Here is a 13,912-nt window from a genome sequence, read left to right on the forward strand (position 1 = left end):
AATGGGGAGACCTACGCCATATTAAAGACTATGGACTTAGAATGGAAGGTGATAAAAGCTCCTGTAGGTGTAAAGTGGAGGGGGCACGTAACTTATGTCCATATAGTGTATATTAAAACTTGTTAAAATCGAATTTGTCATTTCATGCACAAAATACAAACTAATAACGGATGCTCTTAGCACTGGACGGAAAAGCCATCTTCCACCTTGCGTCCCCCAAACCTGCTGCTACAGGAGTGTGATAATTATGGAGGGAGCCCACTGGATGCTGTACCACTGACTGATAATCCTATCAATTCATCACAGACTTATCAGATGCAACACTTTGTACAGAGAGCACACTTATGTTAGGGTTTTTACATAGGTTGATGGTTGGATGGCCAAAAGGTCCGTGTAAGCATCTCCACCAAACTGACCACTACATAATACCCGTTAAATCAAGCCTTGTATTCAGAAATAAAAAAATCTCACTTCCTCCTCGGTGTAAACAGGAACATGTTGGTTCACATACAGTGTCATTTACAATCATTGGGTCACAATCCATGCAGATAATCATTCCTTGGAAAAAGAGCTACACAAGCACCAACCGGCTGACTACATTGCTGAATAGCGCTCGGATTCAGGCAGAATCTGCACACATGAAAGGCCCCAGGGCCGTATTTACCATTAGGCACCCGTGGTCCCGTGCCTAGGGCGGCAGGATGCAGGGGGCGGCACCTTCTAGCAGTAAAAAAAAAAAATTTTTTTTTTTTTACACATTCATTAAATCCGCTGTATTTTTGGAGGGGGTAGGGGGGAGAGGCGCACCTTTATTTATTTGTATCCGCGTCAATTAAGATGCGAATGCAGACAAACTGCGGTGGCCGGGCACAGAGAGCTGATTGACCCCGGAACTGCCGGCGCCTGCACTTCCGGGGTCACGGGCGCGCCAATCAGCTCCTTCCTCTGTGCTGCGTCCAATGCTGTGTGGATTTCACATGCAGAGCTCACAGCAGGACGCCGCAGAGGACGCCGCGATGGAAGCCGGTGTCAGAAGAGGATACTCACGTGAGCCAGGAAGATGACGGTGGGCCCTGGAGCAGGTAAGTGCTCGCAGAGCTGAAGATTCATAAGGAGCGTGGGGGTGTCTCTAATGCAGACTGGAGATCTGCGTATGGGGTGGGAGGAGAGAGGCTGATACTGGGGGAGACTTGGGGGAAGAGAAGCTAATACTGGGGGAGGCTGGGAGGAGAGAGTATGATGCTGGGGGAGGCTGGGAGGGGGGAGGCTGATGTTGCGGAAGGCTGGGATGGGTGGAGGCTGACGCTGGGGGAGGCTGGGAGGAGAGAGGCTGATGCTGGGGGAGGCTGGGAGGAGAGAGGCTGATGCTGGGGGAGGCTGGGAGGAGAGGCTGATGCTGGGGGAGGCTGATGCTGAGGGAGGCTGATGCTGGGGGAGGCTGGGAGGAGAGAGGCTGATGCTGAGGGAGACTGGGAGGGGGGAGGCTGGGAGGAGAGAGGCTGATGCTGAGGGAGGATGATGCTGGGGGAGGCTGGGAGGAGAGAGGGGGAGAGTGGGAGGAGAGAGGCTGATGCTGGGCAAGGCTGGGAGGAGAGAGGCTGGTGCTGGGGGAGGCTGATGCTGGGGGAGGCTGATGCTGGGGGAGGCTGGGAGGAGGGAGGCTGATGCTGAGGGAGACTGGGAGGGGGGAGGCTGGGAGGAGAGAGGCTGATGCTGGGGGAGGCTGGGAGGAGGGATGCTGATGCTGGGGGAGGCTGATGCTGGGGGAGGCTGGGAGGAGAGAGGCTGATGCTGGGAGAGGCTGGGAGGAGAGAGGCTGATGCTGGGGGAGGCTGGGAGGAGAGAGGCTGATGCTGGGGGCGGCTAGGAGGGGGGAGGCTGATGCTGGGGGCGGCTAGGAGGGGGGAGGCTGATGCTGGGGGCGGCTAGGAGGGGGGAGGCTGATGCTGGGGGAGGCTGGTGCTGGGGGAGGCTGATGCTGGGAGGAGGGAGGCTGATGCTGGGGGAGGCTGGGAGGAGGGAGGCTGATGCTGAGGGAGGCTGGGAGGGGGGAGGCTGGGAGGAGAGAGGCTGATGCTGGGGGAGGCTGGGAGGAAAGAGGCTGATGCTGAGGGAGGCTGATGCTGGGAGAGGCTGATGCTTCGGGAGGCTCGGAGGAGAGAGGCTGATGCTGAGGGAGGCTGATGCTGGGGGAGGCTGGGAGGAGAGAGGCTGATGCTGGGGGAGGCTGGGAGGAAAGAGGCTGATGCTGAGGGAGGCTGATGCTGGGAGAGGCTGATGCTTCGGGAGGCTCGGAGGAGAGAGGCTGATGCTGGGGGAGACTGGGAGGAGAGAGGCTGATGCTGGGGGAGGCTAGGAGGGGGGAGGCTGATGCTGGGGGAAGCTGGGGGAAGCTGGGGGAGAGAGGCTGATGCTGGGGGAGAGAGGCTGATGCTGGGGGAAGCTGGGGGAGAAAGGCTGATGCTGGGGGAAGCTGGAGGAGAGAGGCTGATGCTGGGGGAAGCTGGGGGAGAGAGGCTGAAGCTGGGGGAGGCTGGGGGGAGAGAGGCTGAAGCTGGGGGAGGCTGGGGGGAGAGAGGTTGATGCTGGGGGAGAGGCTGCTGGTGAAGGCGGGGGAGAGCGGCTGCTGCTGGGGGAATGGGAGAGAGGGGCCAATCCTAGAGACAGAGGACAAGGGTTGAGGGATAGTGCAATGACAAAATCGATGGCGGGGGAGTGTAAGGACTCAGAATGAGAGGGGGCAGCATTGGGAGCTCATTATGGAGAACGGGCAGCATGTGTGGGCTCAGTATGGAGTGGAGCAATGTAGGGGAGTCAATATCAAGAGTGGGGTAGTGTGTGTGTGTGTGTGTGGGAGGGGTGTCTCAGCATAAGCGTTAGTGTGGTGGTCTTAGTATGATGAATGGGGCAGCATGGAGGTGTCATTATGAAAAAAAGGAAGGCAGCATTAGGAGCTCATGGAGAGGGGCAGCATGCACGGGACATTGTGAGGAGGGAACAGCATGCATGAGAAACTGTGGAGGGAGCAGCATGCATGGGACATTGTGAGGAGGGGGCAGCATGCATGGGACATTGTGAGGAGGGGGCAGCATGCATGGGACATTGTGAGGAGGGGGCAGCATGCATGGGACATTGTGAGGAGGGGGCAGCATGCATGGGACATTGTGAGGAGGGGGCAGCATGCATGGGACATTGGGAGGAGGGGGCAGCATGCATGGGACATTGGGAGGAGGGGGCAGCATGCATGGGACATTGGGAGGGGGCAGCATGCATGGGACATTGTGAGGAGGGGGCAGCATGCATAGGACACTGTGAGGAGGGGGCAGCATGCATGGGACACTGAGGAGGGGGCAGTATGCACGGGACATTGTGAGGAGGGAGCAGCATGCATGGGACATTGTGAGGAGGGGGCAGCATGCATGGGACATTGTGAGGAGGGGGCAGCATGCATGGGAAACTGTGAGGAGGGGGCAGCATGCATGGGACATTGTGAGGAGGGGGCAGCACGCATGGGACATTGTGAGGAGGGGGCAGCAAGCATGGCACATTGTGAGGACGGGGAAGCACGCATGGGACATTGTGAGGAGGGGGCAACATGCATGGGAAACTGTGAGGAGGGGGCAGCATGCATGGGACATTGTGAGGAGGGGGCAGCATGCATAGGACACTGTGAGGAGGGGGCAGCATGCATGGGACACTGAGGAGGGGGCAGTATGCACGGGACATTGTGAGGAGGGGGCAGCATGCATAGGACACTGAGGAGGGAGCAGCATGCATGGGACATTGTGAGGAGGGGGCAGCATGCATGGGACATTCTGAGGAGGGGGCAGCACGCATGGGACATTGTGAGGAGGGGGCAGCACGCATGGGACATTGTGAGGAGGGGGCAGCACGCATGGGACATTGTGAGGAGGGGGCAGCAAGCATGGCACATTGTGAGGACGGGGAAGCACGCATGGGACATTGTGAGGAGGGGGCAGCACGCATGGGACATTGTGAGGAGGGGGCAGCATGCATGGGAAACTGTGGAGGGGGCAGAATGCATGGGACATTGTGAGGAGGGGGCAGCATGCATGGGACATTGTGAGGAGGGGGCAGCATGCATAGGACACTGAGGAGGGGGCAGCATGCATGGGACACTGAGGAGGGGGCAGCATGCATGGGACACTGAGGAGGGGGCAGCATGCATGGGACACTGAGGAGGGGGCAGTATGCACGGGACATTGTGAGGAGGGGGCAGCATGCATAGGACACTGTGAGGAGGGGGCAGCATGCATGGGACATTGGGAGGAGGGGGCAGCAAGCATGGGACATGGTGAGGAGGGGGCAGCATGTATGGGACATTGTGAGGAGGGGGCAGCAAGATGTGAGGTCAATGTGCAGATCATATTTCATAATTGAGGAAGGTGTGGTGGGTATAATTTATAAGGGAGGACAGTGTGTAGTTTATTAGGGGCAGTGTGACAGTCACAGTATATAAGTGGTGACGGTGTGGTGGGAATATTTTATACTCATGCTATGTTTTGATGTGCCCGTGGTGATCGCCATTGGGGGGGGGGGTTAGTGCCCTTCGTTTCTCATTGATACTTTTTCAAGTGTTTTACAGAGTAGATCTGCCTTAAACAGATGTCATGTGCGAAAACTCAGTGTTACGTTGTCACTAAGGGGCGCGACCACTTAAAGTGCCTAGGGCAGCACGAAGGCAAAATACAGCCCTGAAAGGACCTCAAGAATGCTTAAAAAGGGCCATTCCTTCCTTGCACATTTATACTATAGCCACATGATCTGCCATAATTGTATAGTAGAGGTCAGTCCCACCAATTAGACCTTCAGAAGTCATGCCATCATCAGTGGAGAAATGGGCAGAATTCCCCTTCATTTGTATGGGATTTTACAACCACCTCTAGCCTAACAGCAGAGCATGATGGGACCTTCTGAGTTTTTGGTAGAATCTTTGGAGAGATATAGAGATATACATACATATATATATATATATATATATATATATATATATATATATATATATATATATATATATATATATATATATATATATATATATATATATATATATATAAAACATTAAAAGAAAGACAACTTAAGATATAATATCCATAGAATGGGCCGTTAATGTCTGATCTGTAGTAATCAGCTGGTAGAGTTGACGCCTGGAGGTTCGTAGATGCTGCTGGAAAATGGAAAACAGCAGCTCCATCAAAACTATAGTGGATGTGGTCAGGTACTAGAGATCCTACCCTTATAATGTGAATAGGAGGTGGATCTGCAGTACTCGGCTGCAGACAATATAGAGCACCATCTGAGAACTTCCAGCTGCCACCGGCAATAGCTGATCAGCTGGTGTATCAGATGTCGCACACCCACTGATCATATATTGATGGTCTATACTAAGGATAGGCCATCAAAAAAAAAAAAAATGTAGTGGCCAACCACACCCACCGACACATACATACATACATACATACATACATACATACATATATATATATCTGGATATTTGCATTCCATATCTACTCTCCAGTGCTAATGGCTCTTGTTTTTATTTATGGTAAACCAATGAGGTCAGATTAATATTGCTGTGCATGAATATAAGAGAATCTTCTATAGGCAGAGTTGACCTTTGGTCTTCTGTTCAGTCACTGGAGCAGAAAACTGACATAGAAAGGTCTATATTCTCCATATTAAAACTGCAACACTTCATAGGATAGATGGAACATGAAAAAGAAAAAGTTGAGGAATTATGGAAATCATAGACATATTAAACACATTGGGCTATGAGCCAGACGCCCAACCACAGGTGCTCCATTGACCTACTGCCACCGATCTCAAAAGCTTTTGTGGTGCAGAGCAAAATTGCAAGAGTTCCATCCTCTTAAGAGTTACCGTACGTCCTAGTTTTGTTGTTGACACAATAACCTGAAATTAGTCTGTATAAAGAGGCCTTCATGATGGAACGTGACTATGTCCCAGGAGCTGTTTTTCCCAACATGAGAACCACAGGCCACATGTTGCTCGTGCTACTGTGAGCAGTCTGCGTGGCCTAAACGTGGTACCATGGTCTGCAGTATCGCTGGACTTGTCTCCCATGCAGCACATCTGGGATATTATTGGCTGGAAATGGTAAAGGATCTTGATTTGCACAAGTGCTTTCAGCGAGGCAGAAAATTCCTGAGACAAACATTAATAATAGCCGAGGCCTGTGCGTGCCGGGATTTCTGCACTGGGCACTCATTTACACATCAGTAACATGTCGATCCATCCAGCGATTTCTAGAACTCCAACACTTGCTTCCTTGTGTTGCAGCTTCAACGTGGAGGAGTTTACGTCCAGCTCACGACACACACCAACAGCCGACAATGGACACCATTAACCTATAATGGGCTTTGTTGGATGAAGCCATTTAATGGAGAGAATAGCCTAGTATGCGTCATGAAAAATATGGATGTATTTGCAAGCGATCCACATGGCAGCAGAGCCTAAAATATCTCTAGTAAAAAGCTGTATACTGATTTGTTTTTCCATTGTAATATTTATTACTGTAATAAATTATAGCTTACATTTAGGAAAAGAAAAAAAAAAGTGGTGACCTGTCCAATACGGCATATCACAAAAGTGAGTACACCCCATCAAATATATTTTTCATGGGACAACACTGATAAAATAACCCTTTGATACAATGTAGTCAGTGTATGGCTTGTATAACAGTGCAAATTCGGTGCCCTATAAAATAACTCCCACAGCCATTAATGTCTAAACTGCTGGCAACAAAAGTGAGTACACCCCTAAGTGAAAATGGCAAAATTGTGCCTAAAGTGTCAATATTTTGTATAGACCTCATTATTTTCTAGCACTGCCTAAACTCTCTTGGGCATGGAGTTCACTTGAGATTCACAGGAGCCGCTGGATCTTCTTCCATCCTTCATGACGACATCACTGGTGGATGTTAAAGCCCTTATACTCCTCCATCTTCCACATGAGGAAGTCTTACAGATGCTCAATAGGGTTTAGGTCTGGAGACACTTCACCGGTCCAGCACCTGTAGCCTCAAGTTCCTTTAGAAAGGCAGTAGCCGTCTTATAGTTGTGTTTGGGGTTGTTATGTTGGAATACTGCCCTGTGGCCCAATTTTTAAAGGGAGGGGGATCATGCTCTACTTCAGTAGGTCACAGTACATGTTGGCACTCCTGGTTCCTTCAATAACCTGTAGATCCCCAGTCGGCATCACTCATGCAGCCCCAAACCATGACACTCCCACCACCATGCTTCACTGCAGGCAGGACACATTTGTCTTTGTACTCCTTCCCTGGTTGACGCAACACACAATTCATACCATCTGAGCCAAATAAGTTTATCTTGGCCTCATGAGCCCACAGGAAATGGCTCCAGTAATCAATGTCTTTAGTGGGCTTGTCTTCAGCAAACTGTTTGCAGGGTTTCATGTGCATCATCTTTAGAAGAAGCTTCCTTCTGCAACAACAGTCATGCAGACCAATTTGATGCAGTGTGCGGCATATGTTCCTACCACTGACAGGCTGAACCCCCACCCCACCCCTTTATCCTCTGCAGCAATGCTGGCAGCACTCATACGTCTATTTTGAAAAGGCGACCTCTGGATAGGACGCCGAGCACGTACATGCAACTTCAAATGGTCAACCATGGCTAAATCTTTTCTGAGTGGAACCTGTCTTGTTAAACCGCTGTATGGTCTTGGCCACCACACTGCAGCTCAGTTTCAGAGTGTTGGCAATCTTCTTATAGCCTCAGCCATCTTTATGTAGAGCAACAATTCTTTTTTCCCAGATTCTCAGAGACTTCTTTTCCACGAGGAGCCATGTTGAACTTCCAGTGACCAGTATGAGAGTGTGTGAGCGATAACACCAAATGTAACACACCTGCTCCCCATTCACACCTGAGACCTTGTAACACTAATGAGCCACATGACACCGGGGATGGGAAAATGGCTAAGTAAGCACAATTTGACAATTTCACCTTTGGGTGTACTAACTTTGTTGCCAGCGGTTTAGACACTAATGCCTGTGTGCTGAGTTATTTAGAGGACACCAAATTTACATTGTTATACAAGCTGTACACTGACTGCTTTACATCATATCAAGATGTCATATCTGCAGTGTTGTCCCATGAAAAGATATAACAAACTATGTAATAAACTAAGAGGGGTGTACTCGCTTTTGTGATATACTGTACATGTCAGAATTTTTGAAAGTCAAAAGGCTAAAACTCACACCTATCACTAAAAAAAAAAAAAAAAAAAAAAAAAAAACCCGCCAGCTACTCCCTTCAGACATTGCCGGCTTTTCTCTCCCACCACTTCCTTGCAGTGACAATATGGAAAGAAGGGAGCTGTACAACCCTGCCACTAATGTATCATACTGCAATAACCCCACGGCCTACGCGGTTTAGTACCTCTGCCAGGGAGAGATTTCATTCTTGACACTGCGCATAAGCTGTAATGCAGGAATGGTGCTGCGGTAATGGAGCAGATCCCCTCCTCCACCTGCGGCCAGGGGGAAGCCTGGTACAGCTATCAGCAGCTGCATTCCTGAGGCCTCTCAGTTCTCTGCTCACCACTCAGCAGTCGTGCCAAACACCAGTTAACTCGCGTATAATGTAGATTACGCAAGGAGTCTATTAAGAATGCAGAGAATCCGTCCTCCATGGTAACAGTGGAATTCCAGTTCCAATTTATGAATATAAAAAAAAAGTGTAAGGCTGGTTTCACACTACGTCTTTTTAACATCCGTTGAAAACGTTTTTTTAACGGAAGTACGGATCCTGTGCAAATCCGTTTTGTGTTTAATGCATTTTCAATGGACTCGCGTCCACTTCCGTTTGCGTCCGTTAGACGCAGGATCCGTCATTGTGCGTTAATTTAACATGTTTCAAAAACGCAACATGTAGCGTTTTTTGGCTTTGTCAAATTAACGTATGTCACAGGATCCTTGACATTGCGCCGCGAGCTGCAATGGATGTCAATGAGTGCTGGATCCTGCCTACCAAAAGTCGTTCAGTTGCGTTATAACAGGATCCTGATTCTGTACTGAGCATGCTCGGTACAGGGTCTCAGGGTCGGTCTCTCTCTCTCTCGCTCTCGCTCTCGCACGCTGCCCGGCTCTGCTATGTGCACGCTGCCCGGCTCTGCTATGTGCACGCTGCCCGGCTCTGCTATGTGCACGCTGCCCGGCTCTGCTATGTGCACGCTGCCCGGCTCTGCTATGTGCACGCTGCCCGGCTCTGCTATGTGCACGCTGCCCGGCTCTGCTATGTGCACGCTGCCCGGCTCTGCTATGTGCACGCTGCCCGGCTCTGCTATGTGCACGCTGCCCGGCTCTGCTATGTGCACGCTGCCCGGCTCTGCTATGTGCACGCTGCCCGGCTCTGCTATGTGCACGCTGCCCGGCTCTGCTATGTGCACGCTGCCCGGCTCTGCTATGTGCACGCTGCCCGGCTCTGCTATGTGCACGCAGCCCGGCTCCTAGCAGCTGCAGACACTCGTAACCAAGGTAAATATCGGGTATCCAAGGCCGATGTTTACCTTGGTTACCAGCGTATGCAGCTGTCAGAAGCCTCCTCCCAGTCTAGCTCCCCTCAATCCCGATCACATGACTCCTTTGCCCGCCCCTAACATCCAGTGCAGGATCCTGCAAAATAACATATGCGTTTGCATACGTTATTTGCTGTAAAAGCAGGATCCGTACTTCCGCTAAAAAAACGTTTTCAGCGGATGTTAAAAAGACGTAGTGTGAAACTAGCCTAAAACGGATGTTGGATTTTCAAAAAAGGTGATACAATTTATGGAAACCCCCCCCCTCCCCCCAATGTACTGAGCACGAATCAATGTCACTCATCAGGCCTGTAGAGCAGAGCATACACAGGGAGAAATGTCTGGTAATTAAAGAGGATCGCTCACCAGGGGAAAAGTTTGCATTTTCTGCTCTTCTGTTATCCCCTCGATCCACACAGTATTCTGTTTTTATTTTAACTTTTTTACATAATCATCACATGTAAAGCGCCATGGAATTGATGGCGCTATAATAATAATAAATAATAATAATATTATTATTATTAATATGGTTCTGGAGATATGGGCCTTGTTACTCGTTGACAATATTTTTGGCCTCTACCAAGGGGCGGTGCTCACAGGTAATAATGCAGATCAGCCTAAAGACACCCGCACAGAGAATCGCTTGGTCAACACCAGAAAATTGGCACTAAACTAATTCATTCATATCTTTGGATCCGTATGGGTGAAAAAACCCCAGAATACTCAGCAGAAACTGGAAACTTTTGACCGGGTCCTTTTTATGTGCTTTTTAAAAAGGGAACCGGTTATCAGGATTTTATCCTATCAAATAATGTAATGTATCTTCGAGAAATAAGTTTTGAGGTTTTAGAGAAATTAATAGTTGATGCTGAATGCAAGTACAGTGGAACCTTGGTTTACGAGAACAATCCGTTCTGGGAGTGTGCTGTTAATCAAGTTACTCGTATAACAAAGCAAAATTTCCCATAGGAAATCATTGCAATGCAGACAATTCGGTCCACAACTTGTTCAATGTCCCATCCTGGTCCCCTATTGTGCCATTACACACACACACACACACACCTCACCTTACCTTCCGTTCCATCGCCGGCCTCCCGATTCTTGTAGATCGCCGGTACAGAATGTGTATCGGGTAGCCATCGCGACCGATGCCGGAGCTTCCGCTGCCAGAGCGCTGACGTCAAAGGCAGGAGCCGCTTGCCTCTGATTGGTTAGCGCACTGCCTTTGAAAAGCAGCTGACAGCGGATGTGCCTCCCTCGTCGCGATGGTTACCCGATACACATCCTGTACCGGCGAACTACAAGAACTTGGAGGCCAGCGAGAGAACAGAAGGCAAGTTGAGAGATATATATATATATATATATATATAATTCTCTATATCTATCTATCTATCTATCTATCTATCTATCTATCTATCTATCTATCTATCTATCTATCTATCTGTGTGTGTGTGTGTGTGTGTGTGTGTGTGTGTGTGTGTGTGTGTGTGTGTGTGTGTGTGTGTGTGTGTGTGCGCGCGCAAGAGCAGGGCAGAGCGCAGTGAAAGTATGGACCCGGAAGTGTGTGCTGTGAGTATTTGCTCGTACAGCAAAGCTTACTCGTAAACAGAGTTACAAATTTACAGCAAGCTTTGTTCGTATAGTGAAATACTCGCACACCAAGTTACTCATAAACCAGGTTCCACTGTAATCAATCTGCGCAGGCGCCACCCAAGGTCAATGAATTAGGGCCTGGTAGTCACAGACAAAAGTCGGGAGGGGGGATAGGGAGAGCGGCAGGGGAGCTGTAAATACATTGCCTGTCCGCCAATAGATTTCTCTAGAACAGCAAAACAGATTTTTCCAAGAAAGCAAAGCATTTACTCAACAGTAAAGCACCTTTACAGACATGCCCTTAGTGTGGGGGATCAATCCTAATGGCAGGTTCGCTTTAAAAGCATAAAATGGATACGCTCAGGTTAAAAAACTAGATGCACCCCTAAAAATATATATTTTTTTTTTACGCTTGATCCCATATTAGACATTACATGGATTGTCCGGAAGAGTTAGATTGACCACAATAGTCGTGTGCCAGGTGCACACAGCCAGGAAACCACACTGACCGTCATTGACTGCGGTGTTACAATGTGACGGGGATCTTCACACCCCAATACCAGTCACTGGATGTGGTCATTGTCAGGTTTAAGAAATCCAGGAGGCAATCGCAACGGAGAAAAGGTTTAGATGAGCAAAATTATTAGTCCTATTAAAAAGGAAGCAATAAAGAAAACCTGAAGAAGATTACAATAGATATTAGAGGATGTAGAATTAAAAATGACTGCAGTCATTGTATCGTTTACTTACAGACATTACAAGATGCGGCCGCACAGAATCCACAGGTTTCGGAGTTCTGCTTTGCTTTCGGTCATAGGCACCCTCTAGGTCACATGAAAAGGCTTGCAATTTTTCAACGGATTACAAGTTTAATTAAACCAAGCCTCCTCCCAACTAAAGTGAAGGTCCCTTTCATACCGCGAGGAAACCACAATCTCAATAGCCTGTTCATAGCCCTTTAACTGCGTCTTCAAACGCGGACTACTAACATGATGACGGTTATTCCAGCAAGTCAGCAGAAAAGCACTTATCTGCCAAGTATACCGTCATTAGAAACTAACGGAAAACCAATAGCAACCAGATCACTGAGCTCGTAGTCCTGTAATTGTGCGGTGACGTGCAGAACATTGCATTCCCTTCCACGAGGCGAAGCTGGATGACAGGGAGTGGGTGCAGGTAACCGGCACGCTGCTGACTGTCAGTCTGCACATAGGCATAGTCGAGGAGGCGGCTCACTATGGGGGGAGGCTGTGGACAATGCCAAGGACAACCAAAGGGACGTGACAAAAGCCAAGTCCTAGCTCTTTGCTGATGAATAATAATAACAGGTTCCCATATGGATCAACTGTATATGGATATAATCTTCAATATAGGAGACTATTTGGTCTTGTAAATCACTTATTTATCAATACGGATTGCATACAGATGATTTAAGATCATTTTTTCGGCCCGAATTTTTTTTTTTATTTAAATTTTAATTAATTTTATTTAATTTAATTTTTTTTGTTAACTGTAGACTAATTTTGAGTGAAGTGACCAATACACGACCTCTGGTTTATACCCATCCTTTTTCATTCAATTTCCCAGTTTATTCAGCTCCTAACTTGCGGGTTTGGAGAGGGCGGCCAGTGAAGCGGCTGGCTGAACTGATCATCGGCCAGTATAACAGCAGTGAGGAGCTGCTGATGAGGCTGGACACTATAGCGCCCCCTAGAGCCTTGCTGCGTACTACTGACAAGGGTGCTACATCCAGACAGGAACGCTAGTTGAACAGAGGATCCCTCCTGCTGTTGCCGGCTGGACCTTGGCCGGTGGGGTCTAAGAGCCAGAAACAGCTCAAGCAGTTCGGAACTCGCTCTTGTATGTGATTTCCCAGCGTTGTGCCCAATTAGGTGGGCGAGTGCACTAGAATATCTTCTTAATTATTATTTGTGGTTGATCCGCCCAGGGTGCGCTTTTTCTCTCTATTTCTTTAGAGATAAGACCTTTTAGGAAATGTAGACTGTTTCAACTACCTAGACCAGCGCTCTGAAGAGCTCTGCATACACCATGCCATCACCACTGTTTCTTCCTACCCATTAATGTAGGAAGTCTGATTTCAGGCAGTTTTTCACACTTAATTGTGCTGAGCTAATTGACGCAGAGCTTCTAGTAGCCTCTCGATGGAAGGATGTTATCCCTTCACTGGGATCTGGAGAATGGATAGAAGCAATAGAGCACCATATACAGTACGAGTCTCCCAACAGCTGAACTGTACCTCTCTGATAAGTTGGGTGGAGGGTCTGATACATGTTACCTAGGTGTCCTTCTACAGGAGCATGCTTTTTACTTGTATGCCTCCGCTCGATCATCCTAATCTTCTGGATCAAGGTTCTATCTAAAATGGGGAGTGTGCCCCAGGATCTTTTACCCCGATGGCATGTTTATTGCTTTTTTCGGATGAGTAAATGTGGCTCAATATACTCACATCTTACTACAAGTTACTTTATTCTTGGCACAAAAGACAAGTGAAACGAAGTTGATGGAGCAAAGGCAACACACACACACACACACACACACACACACACACACACACACAATGTTGCCCACATAAAACAGTTTCTAGATATTAGTGTGTCGCCAATATAAATACTACGTCTTAAATGTTTCTGCTCTCACATTTCAGACGGTGTTTAATTTTATAACTTAAAGTGAATCTGTCACCATGTTTTTGCTAATCAGTCAGAGAGCCTCATAATAT

At 48.6% G+C, this 13,912-nt stretch overlaps 1 protein-coding gene across 1 annotated transcript in view; it reads right to left on the reverse strand.

Annotated features, from left to right (window-relative positions):
• Positions 1 to 13,912, reverse strand: part of LOC142251339 (moesin) — a 121,677-nt gene that overhangs the window by 56,143 nt on the left and 51,622 nt on the right. The window lies entirely within an intron of this gene.

This window comes from Anomaloglossus baeobatrachus, chromosome 9 (assembly GCF_048569485.1).
Source record: "Anomaloglossus baeobatrachus isolate aAnoBae1 chromosome 9, aAnoBae1.hap1, whole genome shotgun sequence".
Classification (NCBI taxonomy): Eukaryota; Metazoa; Chordata; class Amphibia; order Anura; family Aromobatidae; genus Anomaloglossus; species Anomaloglossus baeobatrachus.